This window comes from Marmota monax, unplaced genomic scaffold (assembly GCF_021218885.2).
Source record: "Marmota monax isolate L192 unplaced genomic scaffold, Marmota_monax_Labrador192_F-V1.1 WCK01_AAM20220418_F8-fsc00061, whole genome shotgun sequence".
Taxonomy (NCBI): Eukaryota; Metazoa; Chordata; class Mammalia; order Rodentia; family Sciuridae; genus Marmota; species Marmota monax.
Window position 1 is genome coordinate 20,082,463 of NW_026695230.1, and position 15,499 is coordinate 20,097,961.

Here is a 15,499-nt window from a genome sequence, read left to right on the forward strand (position 1 = left end):
GGCCCCCCTGTCCATTTTTTGGCAACGGAGCCTGATGCCTTTCTCCATGATATCTTGGATAAACACCTGGTCCTTGTTCATTTTTTGATAATGGAGTACCCTCTATGGTGGTTTGAGAACGGCATTCATTAGCCCAATGTCTCCCTCTACGGCACCGTGGGCAAATACCTGGTATTCTACTCCTTTGATACCTAGTTTTGTTAAACCCTCCTCCAATGGGGCAATTCCTTTTAAAATGTCCTGTTTGTTCACAATTGTAGCATGTTCTTGGCCTGGCATCTAAAGCCTGTTTTACTGCAGCTGCCACAATTTGCCCTTGTTCATTAATGTCTCTGGCATCTAAAGCCTGTTTTACTGCAGCTGCCACGACTTGCTCTTGTTCATTAATGTCTCTACATAATTTAATATATGTGTTTAAATCTTCATGTTTCCATGGTCTAATGATATCTCTGCACCAACGATTCGCTTGCTCATAAGCCAGGTGTTTTAGTAATGGCATTGCTTGTTCTGTATTCCCAAAAACTCTGGTAGCTGTTTGAATAAGCCTATCTACAAATTCAGCATAAGGTTCATTAGCTCCTTGTATTACCTTAGATAATTGACCTTGTAAACCTCCATGTCCTTGTAAAGTCTTCCATGCCTTAATTGCATCTACAGCAATTTGTGCATATACACCAGGATCATATGCAATTTGTTGCTGCTGATCCTCATAAGGTCCCTTTCCTAACAACATATCTAGATTTCTCTGAGGATAACCAGCTGCTGCATTTCGCCCAGCCGTCTCCTTGCAAAATTCCTCATTGGCAACCTTCCATAACAGGTATTGTCCTCCATTTAGCACAGCTTTACACATATTAACCCAATCTGCTGGCGTCATGTTCAAGTTGTTAATGGATTCGACCATGCTTACAGTGAAGGGTGCTTGAGGACCATAGGTTGTTACAGCCTCTTTTAGCTGCTTCACTGTTTTGAAATTTAAAACATGGTAAACTCGCTGCCCTCCTGCCTCAAATACAGGGCATGTTAATATTTGAGATCTTGTCTCAGGATCCCAATTATCAACTGCGGGGGTTGGGGGCCTCCCAGCATATGGAGGTGGCCTTGTTAGTTGGACACTTACGTCCTCTGGTGATAGAAAGGTGTTAGTAGCAGTCTCCTGTAGAGGTGGTGCTGTTGGTTGGACACTTACACCCTCTGGTGATAGAAAGGTGTTAGTAGCAGTCTCCTGTTGTAATTTTCCCCCTGATGGCCTTTTCTGTTTTACACTTTCTTTCTCTGTCTGACTAGCTTGAGAGGCCTTCTCTTTTACTTGAATTTTTTCCTCTGTCTGACTAGTTTGAGAGACCTTCTCTTTTACTTGAATTTTTCCCTCTGTCTGACTAGCTCGAGAGACCTTCTCTTTTACTTGAATCTTTTCCTCTGTCTGACTAACTTGAGAGACCTTCTCTTTTACTTGAATCATTTCCTCTGTCTGACTAACTTGAGAGACCTTCTCTTTTACTTGAATCAATATGTCTTCTCCTTCCTCTACCATTGTCTGAACTGAAGGCTTTGGACTAAGCAAACAAGATACGAACGTCCACAATGGCAATGTGCCAACTGGCAGAGTCCCTGGGCTTTTCTTTTCTATTCTTTTTAAATCTTCACCATGATGGTTCCATTGTGATATATTTAACAACTCCTCCTTAAAAAGCCATGGGCTACATTTTTGTATTGTATCAACGTATGCCCTGACTGCTCTTGATTTTACTGGGATGCCTCCTTCCTCTAACAATTTACTTAACACTCTTTCGGTTTGTTTTTTACTAATTTCTGATCCCATATTTCTACTATAATACAACCCAACAAGATAACACCAAACAAAACCGAGATAGAATGAAATAAAAATGGAACAACAAAAAATCATTATAACCTTTCTCCATATCTGTTCCTCAGACGCAAATAGTTTTTCCTCAGATGTGAGCGGTTTTTCTTCCGTCTCACTCATCTCCAGGGACAGGCAACTTAAAACAAAAGTGAAGCCAAACAAAAGAAGAATCTTAAAATGGCTACCCATCCTCTCGCCCTGCCCTCAGGGGAGAGCAGTTTACCTTATCACTTACCCTCAGTCGCTCCCTGTGCGAGCCACCAAATGCTGCAGTCTGGCTGGGCACAATCAGGAGCCACTTGTCAAAAGAAACTTACTTTATTTTTAGAACCACACACGCCAAACAAAACAGCCTCTCAGGAAAAACCCTCAGAGCCCCAACTGCCACCACCAGCTTTCCACAAGCCTCTCTCTCCAACAAGCCTCTCTCTCCCACAAGCCTCTCTCCCCACCTCCCACAATCCTCCTGCTCTTGAGGCCCATTGGCTGGGTCACGTGGGAGGAGCCAAAAAAGTCCCCCAATGAGCAGCTCCATGGTCTGAAAGGGCAGGGAAACAGCCCAATGAGCATCACCGCAGAGGAGCCAATCAGCTAGATGTTGCTGGGGCCGCTGTGAGTCAATCATCAGCCGGCAGCTGGAAGTTTGCTGGCAGCTGGAAGTTTGCTGGGGCCCCTTCGGCTGTGGCCCCTTCGGCTGTGGCTCTCAACACATTTACATGGCTGTTCAAGAAAAGTGTGTTTCTGACACTGTAGATATCTGTTTTCATGTTCATTTCATAAAATTTTTGTTGATACCATACCAATTTGTATCTCTAATACAACCTAGTGTTCCAGTAGCTAGAGTTTGAAAATTACAGTTTAGTATTACTGAAAAAATTATATTAGTTTAACAATCCGATCCTGATTCACTCTTCCATCTCTATTTTAAAACACACCACTATGTAATAATACATTAATGTATATATAATAATATTAATGATAATAATAATAATTATAATAACAATTAATATTTATTAAGAGGTCATACCATACTGGGAGCCAAGTTAAGAATTCTGTTGCATTATCTTATTTAATTCTCATATAATCTCAATAGATAATGCTTTATTATCTCTGATTAAGATGCAGGGATACCGGAGGCTGAAAAAGAGATAAATAATCAAAATTACACATCTGGCAAATGATAGATTACTGATGTCAGTTCGTTCCACCATCATTTCTAACCCCATACCCCCTCCCCTCCCCTCCCACCCCTCTGCCCTATCCTAGAGTTCCTCTATTCCTCTCATGCTCCCCCTCCCAATTGAACCCAGGGCCTTGTACCTGCCTGACAGGCACTCTGCCAACTGAGCTATATCCCTAGCCCCTTCAACCAAATATTAATTACTCTATTTATGAACCCCTCAGAACTTAAATTCTATAATATATATGTCATACTCATCATTATATTTCCAGCATTTAGCATAGGTTAAATATAATGGATTAAAATGTTGGTGAGGATATTGACCTCTGGACCCTTCATTGTTAAATATTATCTAATTTTATGACTGAAAACCACTTACAAATATGCACACTATCCTACCACCCCCAATTAGCTTCTTCTGATCTACTATTTCTTCTGTTTCTCCATAACTTCTGATCTACTATTTCTTCTGTTTCTCCATAGGTTTCTATTTCCCTGAATCTTGTAGGCATAGACTGGGCTGTACATCTACGTATTAACTAGCAGCAACTCAAATTCACTTTGTCCATATGTTTGATTCAGAGATATGGAGTCATTAGCAGATATACTATGTACAGAGTACTTCAGGAAGAACACAGTTAGATGTCCTGCCTTCTCTGGTTTTTGAGTCAGTGATCTCTGGAGACTGTTTCTGCTGGAGCCTGCTCTAATTAAACCAGATACTCTCTACAGAACAGTGTGGAAGAAGCTGTCTCCCTACCCAAGGGATTCTTAGGATGAGGTACAAATACTATCCCATTTCACTTTGGAGTCTGCTTGTAGATTTTTTTCACACATTAAAGAACTTCCTCTTCAACCAGGGTAAATTCCTGGGCAGGGGATGAATGTTTAGTTCCTTATATTTTTAAGTTTTCCTGGAAGAGACCCGATAAACTGCTGATTTAGATAAGATCTTCTCATGTCCTCTGGATAGTGTATTGTAGTGCAAGTACACATTTTAATATCTTGAACTGCTACATACATTTCTGCCATGGAGGGTTGGGACTTGGGTTAATATTTTTCCAGAATATTAAAATAGTTTAAAATATTGAAATATTGAACAGTAGGCATATTCAGACTTACAACTTCAGTTGAAATATTTTGTTTACACCAAATTAAAACTTAATATTATTTTACTGTCTTTAATAGATCAAATGAATAAATAATATTTTAAATAAAATTACAGAAGAAATAGCTATTAAAAATTCATAAAAGCATGTGTATAGAGGCTCCCATCTTTCCTTTCACCTCAAACTCCAAATACGGCCTGGTGTCTTGCTGTCAGATTCTATCTTTATTTAAAATTTTGATATTTTGTTCATCATGAATTTTTTATATTGTTCTTCATTTAAACACATTTTGTTAAAATTTTATTTATCTTTAATGTTTTTCTCACACTTAAATTTTGCATCCAAGGTAAGTATTTCATTTTTCTCACCTTAATTCTGGTCCTAGGAGAGTCAACACCTGGAGGGTTAGATACAAAGAAATGATGCTCTGATGACATCTTGAATCTTTTGGTAACCTGATACTAGAAACATATAGAAGCAAAGACATTCCTCTTTGTGTTAAAACCAAAATGGATTGGATTTTCTGTTACTACAATATAAAGTATGCTGCTACACAGACTGAAAAATTTATACCTTGTAATATTTAATTGTTTTGTAAACTTTATACCATAGTTGATAGTTCTTTTTTCTATAATGGAAGAAAAGGATTCTAGTATAATACATATGCCATAACTTATTATCATAGTGATTGATATAAAGTTATGCTTTTTAGATTATGTTTTCATGTTGTAATTTCAGCAGGTAGTTGCCTGAAGGGAAATTACTGGATTTAAGGATTTGTACAATTGAAAAATTTAAAAGCTTTTTGTCAAATTACTTTCTTAAATGGCTATATCAAGGTACCTATCGCAGTACTGGTGGTTAATAGTTTTCCTATTATGCTCTATCAGAACTACAATAGTTTAATATAATTCTGGTTTTTATTTCTTTAAATTTTGTAAAATTGAGTATCTACTCATATGTATATTGGCCATCTATTTTTCTTGTTGTAGAATTACCTATTCCTTGCACATTTTCCAATTTTTTCTTATTTATTTACATCAACTTTTAGTATTTAAGGATTTTAATCTTTTATCTACTATTTGTTTTGTATAATTTTTCTCCTAAAATCATTACTTAACCTTAACTACATTTTTTATATAATTGCATCTATCAATTGCTATTGATTTTCTCCGGTTAATCTGTCTACTGTCAGTTCATTTCATGACTCAAAAGTCTAATCTTCAGAGGGTGGAAAGAAAGTCTCCTTTCCTATTCATATGAAGACTTCACACTGTTGTTGTTTTTACAATATTTGAAGTTTTTTCAGTTGAATTTTTTCCTAAAGTATATATTTTAATTATTTTTTGCTGGTTATATAGGAAATCTATAGGATTTTATTATTTTGACTCAAATTTACTTTACTATTTTATTGTCAGTTATAACATTTTTAAGATTTCTTTTTTTCTCTTTGAATTCTTGGGAAGATCTCATAATCATTTTCAAAATGATGATTTTGGGCTCTGTGTTCTAAATGTTATAAAAATTACTTATATTTTATTTTAATTAGAAAATGTAGAATAATAATTAACTGCTAATCTGTTTTCCCTTTGGTTGATTTAGTAAAAATTTGTTAAATTTTTTCATTGAGAATGACTTTGGCTTTGTGCTTTTCCAAATAAGTCACATTAAGTAAGTATTTTATTTTATACTATTTTAGCATTTCAAATCATGAAAATATTGAGCCTCATGATTCCTAGAATCCCCTTTGAACGTCTTTATTTATTTATTTTTTTAATATCACTTAATTTGGTCATTTACTCATCAGCTTTTTACTGAAAGCCTCTTGCAGGCCTGACAGTATGATAGCCCATGGGATTTCCTTAGCACATTCCTCTGATTAGGAATATCAGAGTTTAGCCTCTCTTTAACCTCTTTTCTAGATATAGTTCTTACTTTCCTATAGAAGAGCCTGATGAAAGGTAAAGAAAGGCAAAATGAGAAATTCAAAGAGAAAGTAGGCCAGATTCATAGGCCAGGACAGAGTCCTAGGGAGGTAGACAGCCTCCTTCAGTTCTCCTTCCAGTGACCATCTCATCCATGTCATTTCTGGTTTTCTTACTACTGCAGAAGAGGCTATGAAAATGCTCTCACATTGGTGCTTCCTTCTCCTCTCCTGACTATTGTTCCTGGTGCTTGACCTTGTTGCTCTGAGCATCCCTCTTCCTTTCCCTACCACTCCTGAGATTTTGGTTATAAATTACAGCCCTGAAATGGTTTGATTTAGGCCTGATCCTCCTGTGACATCCCTGTCTCATCTTAGTCCAAATTGTTGTCTCACTTCAGCAGGAAGTTCTCCCAGTGAATTTGGAGGTATACCTTTGTCACTTCTGGGAGCTGTCCTACTCAGACCTAACCCTAGAGGTCAGGTTAAGTAGATAGAAAGCTCTGCCTGTATAATTTAAGAAGGCGTGCTCTCCCTTATGTATAAGCTTGGTTTCTTCCCCACCTACTCAAACAAGTATAGTCAGATCTGTTACAATGTAATATGTACGGTCCTAAAAACCATCATGTTATATAAAATTGCACAAGAAAGACTACAAGGTTCATGGGAAAATATAACACTCAAAAACGTCATCAGTGATATATAAAAATGATAGAAAACCAATAAAAACTAACAGTTTTAGCTGGGCATGGTAGTACATGCCTGTAATCCCAGCAGCTTGGGAGGCTGATGCAGGAGGATTGAGAGTTCAAAGCCAGTCTCAGCAAAAAGTGAGGCACTTAGCAACTCAGTAAGACCTTGTCTCTAAATAAAATACAGAATAAGATTGGGGGGGGATGTGGCTCAGTGGTTGAGTGCCCCTGAGTTCAATCCCCAGTGCCACCTCCCACCAAAAAAACCCAAAAAACCCAAAACAAAAAACAACCTTAACAGTTTTAAACATGTTAAGTGGTTAAGAAAAACACATACTACAATAAATATGGCACTTAATCTTGAAAAAGACATGTAACTTGCTTGTGGAAGTGGGGGAAGCATTGCAGGTTCTGAGTTATTGTGAAATGTGAAGGAAACCAAAATAACTCCACCAAAATATTGAGGGTTATTGAGTGAAAGACAGTTAAGACACAGGGGACTGTTTAATTTTTTCCTCTGCTTGCCTGAAGAGCGTGACAGAGACTTCCTTTCCCTCCTAAAGGAAGAATGCAGATCCATCTTTTTGTGATACTTGCATATCAGCTCAGAGACAATGTGTTAGAGAGGGATCTGATAGCAGACTTTGTTCCACAAATTTAACTTCAGTTTTTGCAACTTTGAGAAACTGGAACTACTCTCTCCACTATCCTTTCAGATTTATTGTTGTTTTAAAAATAAATGGAGTTCCAAGCTCCTGTTTTGAATTATGTGAGTTTCTTTTCTCTTGCATGGTAGATATAGCATGCATTAATAAACTTGTTTATGTTTCTCTTGTTTATCTTACTTTTATTATGAAAGTCTGTCCCAACTGTGAATTTATGAGGATTGAGGACAGTTATATTTTTGCTCCTTCAAGTAATTTTTGTCTAAAATCAGAAAGTCATGAAAGGAACTAAGATAAATGTTGATGTATGTGTATATTTGTGCTATTTGTGTATTTCTTTGTATCATTTTAGTTTGAAGCAATTTTCTGCTGTTACGCAATGTCTACATGATGCCTTTGATTTGAACTAGCCTCCTGCACTAGACCCTGGCTGACCAGACCAAGCCGTAATGGAGCCTCTTGTACTAATTGCCATGTAATCAAACTGAGCTTTCTAACAGGCTAGTTTTTAAAAAATCAGAAGATTCCAGTCAACTCGAGTCAGTATAATAAGAAAGTTCTTTCTGTCTTAACCATTTAGGAAAGTAACTTGGAAACAACCAATCTGCTTTTTGTTCTATTTATGCTTTCTTTAGACCTCTTCTGCCTATAAAGCTAACTTTCTCTGCTCAGCTTATGAGAACATTAATGCTATTTTATGTAAGGGATGTTTCCCCATTCTATAATCACAAATTAACATTAATTAGATGTTTAAACTAAATTTATTATAATTTTGTCTTTTGATATAGCATTCAACCAGTATTTCTAGTGGATGAAATTACATATAAATACATGTACATATACATAAATGTGATATAGAAGAAACTGTATCCCCTATTTCCTATATCAGCAGTTTCTTTCTCTTATATGCTGCATGAAGATTCATGAAGTACTACTAGATTCCAGTACATGAAGATTCCAAGGGCTTCCAACTTCAAAATATTTCTCCTTAGGCCTTCCATGTCTCAGTATTACTTCTAGTTTATGCCCTTCACTGAACCAATCTCTCATAAGAGACATCTTTGAATATTGTTTTCATTTCCTCATCTTTTTAGTCTATGGCTATTCATCTACTGTCTTATCACTATATCAAAACTTCTTTCTAATGACCTTCATATTCTAAAATCCAACCAGCATAGGCTCATTAGGGAACAGATGGTCCATTCAAATTAGAATAATTTGAGATGGGTCATTTATAAGAATGTAGCTAGGAAGAGATGCTAATTGATAGTACAGTTACCTAGGGCTAGTAACAGCCATTCTCACCGCCCATAGATCTGAGGGGATAAGTGAATGGAATCCTGAAATAAAAGGTGGCTTCAGATTTTGTTTTTGTTAAAGTTGAATTTATTCTATTTGTTTAGGTATGAGTTCTGTTGTTAACTTTAATATCACTCATATTAATTTTGCTTAAATATCTGATTGTGTTGTTAAGAAAAAATTTCACTGGACAGGATAATGGAAGTTGATTTTATTCAGATGCTATTGCCATCAAAAGTGGGGAGGGTACAGACCAAGTATGAAACTGCTCTGCAAGGGTGGGTGTGTTTGGGAGTAGTGGATAAAGTGGGTGTAAGCACTGGGGTGAGCCAAGGTGAAAGCACTGGATGTCAGTGAAGAAACTGATTGATGGAATGTGTCAAACACATTGAATTATTTGAGGTTGCAGATGCTTTTCTCTGAGATTAGGTTATCTGTGTTTGCTAATTGGCTCCCACTGAAGTTATTTTCCTACCCTTCCACAGACACTGATAAGGGGGTGTTATCTCCTTCAATGTCTATATTTAAGAGATATTTTCCAGGTCCTTGAAAAAATATTATCAGGGTTATAAAATGAATAAGAAGTTTGAGAAGATTTTTATACAGTTCAAAGGAGTAGAAAAGAAATTTATAAGGACAAATTTTCTGAAGTAAATGCTGTAAGTAAGGGAGATCAGAGGCCCATAGTCTGTCTAAAGTTTAGCCAAGTTGAGGGGAAAGTTCAGGCCATCTTAGTCATTGATTGTGCAATTATTTTTCTTTCTAGTAGTCAGTTTTGGCATCTTGCTATATTCAATGAAACCCATAGGGGAGATATGGGTGTGTGCTAATATCTTGATTTTTCTTTGCACTTGTTCCCATGACTCATGGGGCAAGATGTTTGTAGTCATCTAGATCACTGCCCTCTTCTGACCCAATCTCCAATATTTTGGGAGCACTCACCCCTGTACTTGATTCCTTCTCCTTTTCTTCTTTGTCTCCTCCTCCTCCTCTTCTTTTTCTTCTTCCTTCTTTCTTCTTCTTATTCCTCCTCCTCCTCCTCCTCCTCCTTTTTTTCCTGTATTGAACCCAGAGGTACTTTCCCACTGACCTATATCCCCAGACCTTTTTGTTTTTTATTTTGAGTCAGTGTCTGCCTAGGTTGCCAAGGATGACCTCAAACTTGCAATCCTCCTGCCTCAGCAGTCTCTTGAGTAGGTGGGGTTACAGGATTATGCCACCACACCGGGCTTGACCCACCTCTTGATCCATTGATTGTTGCAGAAGGATAGGCCTGCCTGGCTGTTCACACTGTGCTACCTAATTAGTCACCAGTTTGGTTTTCTGAATGCCTTCCACTTCTCCTATTATTAGACAAATCTGAATTTGATCAATATTATTATTATTATTTGTAGTAGTTGTCTTTTACAGAGCACTTTTTTGTCTTCAGTATTTTTCCATAATCCCACCGAAAATGTCTTTCATCTTTTGGAGATTCCTCATATTTTCTGTGCATTAATGGCTCTGTATTTGTTTTATAGAGTGTTATGTGCTGATTTATTATTGAATAGGTTGTCAGTGGTTGCTAGGATTTGCAGTGGAAGGAGAGGCTGCAGTAGTGCTCATTCTGTCATGTTGCTTCAGAAGTTTTGGAATTTATTTTTTGGAATTTATTGAGACTTCCTCATGGCCTAATAATTTATTGATTTTTAAAAATATTATATAAGAAGAAAGTGATACTTATTGTCTGTTTTTACTGAGAGTTAATTCATTTAGTACCCGTTCAAGCCCACCTTTCCATAGTTTTCCTCTGTCAGAGGCTAGGAAGCTAATATACCAAAACTTTGACTTTTCCTTGCAAGTATAAGAACATCAGATTCATTTCTGATTATAGATGTGAGTAAAAATTTGCATAATATTTTGTTTTCACTACTTCCTTTTTATTTGTAATATGGAATTAAACATGGAAGTGGAAATAGCTTAGGATAACAACAGAGAGACAGAACCTAGTTCCCAGTTGCTCAATAGAGGTGACTTAACAACTCTAATCTGCCTGATCCAGTCTCTGTTTCTACCTCTCTCTCTCTTTGGGTATGAGATATATAAACTAATTTGATTATACTTCTATATTCTAGTTTCTCTTACATACAATTAAACAAAAACCCTAATCAATAATTTTTTTTATAATATTAGCGAGACACACTTTCTTCCCCACCACCTCCAGGTACAGGTTATTCCATTATCAAAATATTCCATTATCAAAATGTATCAAAATACATTCTCCAGAGTGGAAGGAGTGTCTTGATTTAATTGGTGAATGTAAGTGGGGAAAAAAAGGGCAGGTAGAACTTAGTTCCCTTTCTCTTCTTTCTGGAGCATGTGTCTTTCTGGCTCTTAGCTATGTAGCAACTTGTTGTAGAAGTTTTATGTCTGGGGGAGTACACAGCTCAGTTGTGCCAAGGCAGAGGGGTATGTGGTATGTAGGTTTTTAGAGAGACTAAATAAAGTGCCCAGAAACAGTATCAGAGATATATGGTTTATTGAAGGGAAAGCTACAGGAGATCAGTGACTTCTCCAAGAAGAGTTTTGGGGTGATAGGCTGACAGTACCTCTGCCCTCACAGTGCTTTTTGCCAAGCAAAGTTGCCATCCCTCATAGGTCTTTGTCCAATGGTGGCCAGCTGGATAAGTGACATGTATCCTTTCTACAATGCCCTCAGTTCTGTACAAGTCCCCCCGCAGAGAGAGGCTTTATGTGTTAGGCTGCAGAAGCAGTGACATCATCAGCTTTAGTTTGCTTAGTTTGTTTTATGATCAGCATCCCAAGGAGCAACTGTCCTGGTGTACTCTAACTTGTTCTAGTTCTTAGTGTTCATAAGAGAAAGCTTGCTCTCATTGTTTCCCCAATGTGGCTAGATTTTTAGGAAAAGAAAGGGGCAGGGAAATGGTGTTTTACTGTTCCCCTTTTCTTTAAAGATGATACAGGAGTTTGCAGTTTTGGAGGGTCAATTTGTTCAAGAAATCATTAACTTTTGATTCATTGTTAAAAGTTCATTGAGAAAGAGGATAAAACACCCTCATATTTTGACTTTTTTTTTCTCCTATTTTTGGCCAAGGCAAGCTTTTGGCCTTGATGATGTTATAGTTAAAGTTTTGTCCCAGGGTTTCATAAACTGACTTCCAGACCAGTCATGTATAATCGAATCAAGACTTTATTGAAGCACACTGGTGGTGACTGACCAGAACATAAAGCTGTTCCCCTGATCAGCTGCAAACAATTACAAGGGCACTCCTTATAAGCCTGAAAACCGCAAAAGGGATGTTCGGGGGTCTAGCCAATGCAAGCAAACCAGGTTACAGAAGCAGGAGAGTGCAGTCAATGGGCGGGAAGCCTAACCAATCACAGTTAGCCCAGTCACCCCAGTTACAGAAACAGAGCCCCATTACCCTAGTTACAGAAACAATGCCCCATTAGGTAGTTCCGTGTTCTTAAAGGTTTCTATAGCAAAAGGAAGAGAACATCTTGCCCCAGTCATGACCCTTCTACTTGTCATGGTTGTTTTACAGGATGAAGTCATAAAACAAAATGAAGTCATGATGTCATAAAACAAAATGAAGTCACATTTGCTTCTACTATCACATTCCCCACTGGTTTTAGTAGGTTTGATGTCAATCTTGCACATCATTAGGCCTCAGTTTCTTTTTCATCCTTCTGTGTCTAGGGACCACACTGGGCTCACAAGACCATAAGTCTTACCTCACCTACATTCTTGTGTATATGGTTTAGGAGGGTTTTTAAGAGGCAGGGTCCTATAGTAATCCCAATCAGGAGAAGTACTAGGGGCCCAACTACAGCTGAAATGATGGTAGTCAACCAAGGGGACCATGAGAATAAGTTTTGGAACCAATTGCCTGAAGTTTAAATTTATATCCATTTGACGGCTGAGGGACTTAAAATTTTTAGAGCCTGTGATAAGAGTTGTAGTTCCCAAAGCAGTAGATCCAGCTATTCCCAAGCCAGCCAGGAGGGGAACTAAAATGGGGGCAGTCAGTCTATGTTGATAAATCAATGGGCCCTGGCCTTGTAATAAGTCCAGGTGTTCTTTTCCTTTTACTCCATCAAAATAGTAGTGGGTTACATAGTTCAAATTTATTGACAGTTTGGAGATTTAGGCAAGGAGTTTGAAGTGGGACCCAGGAAGCACAATTTTTGGCAAACAGGGAGTTGTTCCACTTAAAAGTTGGGTTGTAGAAGCAAGTATCTCTTTCTGGGAGATCACCCAGGGTGATCTTGGGAGTAGTTTCCCAGGTACATCTTCCTGAGCTAGACATATTGGCAAACATCTATATTGACTGTAATTTTTTTCTTTAATGTTAGGAACCTCCTACTGATGTAAGGGTAAAGGGCAATGACCGTTCTTGCTACTTTGAGCTGAAAGGGGGCGATGTGCAGTGGGCAAGCAGTTTGGAGTCCCTTTTTAGAAATTGAGAGGGTCAAGGAGTCCATGTAAAAAATCTGGTTCAGGAAGAACAGGTTGTAAATTTACTTGGGAGTGGGCACTTCTATGAGAGAAACAAACAAACAAACAAAAAACCACATGAGTATTGAAAGAAGATTAATACAAAATAGCAGTTGAAGCATCTGAAAACCTGTCCATGAATATCATGAAAATGACAGAAATTAATAATTGTTTACCAGGAGGTGGAATAACAGAAATTGTCCCCATAACAAGGCCTAACAAAGCCTAATAAGGCCCTTTTTAGGGAACATAAATCTTTAACATTGTCAGAATTATCAGGAATGTAGATACAACATTTAGTTAAGTTAGGTAATGTCATCTGATTTTTGTATAATATCTTTATTGGCATGACCTCTGTGTTTAGTAGAGATCCCTTTATCTTTTTTTACAACTAGGGCTAGATAATTATACTAGCAAACATTGATTAAGTCTACCTGTGTAGGAAGTTAGGAAGATCTGTAGGCCTTAAACTGACTAAAAACTTCTGGCAATGTTTATTGGTAGTTATCAGGAATTTTTGCCTAAGAATCTCTCTTCTGTTGTCTCCAGTCTTACTTATTTTGAGGGGTCTTAACACAAGTGTACATTTTATGTTACATTAAAATAACTGTTGTTTCTTTTTAAATGCCCAGGAATGGCTGTGCTTTGGTTTTTACTGTTTTGCTAGGTGTTTAAGACCAAGCTGGTCAAACTGACCTTGTTTCTATCTATTTGTAAGAGCCAGCTGAGTTTCCTTGGAGGACATTCTTGGGGAACTTGTGAGCAGCATTTTAGTGCTCTGTTAGTGTCATCTGCATTAGGATGGGTCAAGGTCTTGCTGACCATATGGCTTCCCTTGGAAGCATCTGGCATGTCTCCCTTTTTCAATGACCCTCCTCTTTTGCAGCATGTACACTCATTGGCTTTCTGTTCTCCAGGGGTCTCCTATCTCCCTTACTGGGAGGTTATGTGGCCAGGAGTTGCAAAGCTTTTCCCCCTGTCCTGGGTTCAGGCTGACTCAGAGATCAAGAGCCAAATATTGGTTTCTTTGGCACCTTAATATTTAAGTTTGGCCTTAAACATCCAGCAAGTCAGTTTTACCAGTTTTAAAGTAAGAATGCTGGACTTTAACTTTAATGTTTATAACTTTACAATTAATTTTTACAAAACACAATATCTTTATTTATTAATTTATGTAATGCTGAAGATCTGCCTGAAGGCAGAAGATGACACCTTAGCATCTACTGTATGATCCAATCACTGCATGCCAACAAGGCAGCTTGCAGACCCAGAGACCCCATTAGATTTTGGCTATAAAAGCTCTCTCTTACCAGGTCCTCCTCTCTTGCTCTCCCTTTTTTCTCTCACTTTTGTTCTCTTTCATTCTCCCTCTTACTCTTCCCTCTTTCCCTCTATCTTTTCCCTCTCTCTCTCTCTCTCTCGCATTTTCCTTTCTCTCTCTTTTACACTTTTCTCTCTCTCTCTCTCTCTCTCTCTCTCTCTCTCTCTCTCTCTCTCTTTCTTTTTGTGTGTTAATCAGACACTGCCACAATAAAGGTCCCTTGGTTGCTCTGAGTGTCATGGTCACTTTTTTTTAGTTATAATGAAAATACAAAGTGAAATTAACAATAGTAAAAACATATTTAGCTTATATATAATTTTGAACCTTGGCTGAATTATACATTATATTTTCTATTTGAGATCACAGTAATCTTTCCAATAAAATTAATCTTTGAATATAACTTTAAATCAACTGAAATCTGGCCTACTATGACATGCTGTAAGGTGGGAGGCAGAGCCTTATCTCAGGTAAGGCAGGGCTCTTTACAAATCTTAGGTAAAGTGTTTCAGTTCTAAAGCAGATCTTTGTCTCTCTTTTTAGATATCATTTTATAAAGTTTACATATATTGTTTTCTGACTCTGTATGAATGTTAGTAGCACAATATGACATACATCTGATACATTAATTAAGGAAAGGCTGAGAGCCCTTAACATTTTTTTCCATGTGGAAAAGTGGCAAAATGTTTTATAATATTAATCTTTAAATAGATTAGGCTTTCATTACTTTTAAAAATATCTTTAAATTTTTATATTTTAGTGTAAAAGGAAACATAAGATTTGGTTTCAAAACATCAAATAATATAAATAAATCCCCAATAAAATCTATTATCTTTATAAATTTAAATTACCATTACAGACAATTTTAATTTGGAGAATACCAGCTTGATAAAATGTTCCTTTAAACCTTTTACCTTAAAGACTTGTATACCTGAAAGATATGAACA